Source organism: Limulus polyphemus, unplaced genomic scaffold, assembly GCF_000517525.1.
Source record: "Limulus polyphemus unplaced genomic scaffold, Limulus_polyphemus-2.1.2 Scaffold5083, whole genome shotgun sequence".
Lineage (NCBI taxonomy): Eukaryota > Metazoa > Arthropoda > Merostomata > Xiphosura > Limulidae > Limulus > Limulus polyphemus.
The window spans coordinates 49,921-51,099 of NW_013670693.1; the positions used below are offsets into that span (position 1 = coordinate 49,921).

At 32.5% G+C, this 1,179-nt stretch overlaps 1 protein-coding gene across 1 annotated transcript in view; it reads left to right on the forward strand.

The window, feature by feature from the left end:
* LOC106472102 (zinc finger protein 467-like) overlaps positions 1-1,179 on the forward strand; it is a 32,785-nt gene that overhangs the window by 14,175 nt on the left and 17,431 nt on the right. The window contains exon 2 of the mRNA XM_022400707.1: positions 1,006-1,169. The gene's annotated coding sequence lies outside the window, so the exon portion shown is untranslated. The remainder of the gene's footprint in view (positions 1-1,005; positions 1,170-1,179) is intronic.

Here is a 1,179-nt window from a genome sequence, read left to right on the forward strand (position 1 = left end):
ACCTGTTTGACTCTAGTCTAACACTTCTAGAGCTACCTGTTTGACTCTAGTCTAACACTTCTAGAGCTACCTGTTTGACTCTAGTCTAACACTTCTAGAGCTACCTGTGTGACTCTAGTCTAACACTTCTAGAGCTACCTGTTTGACTCTAGTCTAACGCTTCTAGAGCTACCTGTTTAACTCTAGTCTAACACTTCTAGAGCTACCTATTTGAATCCGCTTTAATTCATCTAGTCTCTCTTAAGTTCAGTCTACAAATCTTGATCTATTGTGGTCTAAGCCGTATTTAGTCTATTTGAGTTTAATCTGTAATATATATAACACGTTTAAATATATCTATTTGAGTCCAGTATAACATATATAGATATGTCTATTTGAGTCTAGTGTGACATATATAGATATGTCTATTTGAGTCTAGTATAACATATATAGATATGTCTATTTGAGTCTAGTATAACATATATAGATATGTCTATTTGAGTCCAGTATAACATATATAGATATGTCTATTTGAGTCTAGTATAACATATATAGATATGTCTATTTGAGTCGAGTATATAATGCATCCAGTCTGTCACAGTTAGATATGTATATATGAGTCAAGTCTAACACAATTAGATATACATATTTGAGTCTAGTAAAGAATGCACCTACATATGTCTATTTGAGTCCAGCCTAATTCATCTAGACATATCTGTGCCCGGTCTGACACGTATGGGTCTTTGTGATTAAATCTGGTCTAACGTATGTTGATCTCTGTGGTTGACACGTGCATGTAAGACATTTTGATTTACCTCTTTGTGTTTTATTCAAACAAATCACGATATTCTATTCATCATCGTTATTATTTTTACACATTGATATAGTTACTAATTTGTATTGATTTTAACACACCTTGTTTGTGTCCATTTCAATGTTTGTCCATCTCGGAAAGATCTGCTTGTCGAAATAAAATTGAAAAAAAAAGTTGTATTTAGTACTTAAACAATAAAAATTAAATTACAGGTGAAAATAAGAAGAAACAAAAATCAACCCCCCAACAATTACAATATGAGAAGAAATAGGGTCCAGATAAGAAACACTGGAATATCAGGACACATCTCTAACAGCAAAAACACGACAAAAATCAGGAACACGTAGGAAAAGAAATACGAAAGAATAAACATCAGGTAAGTTTCG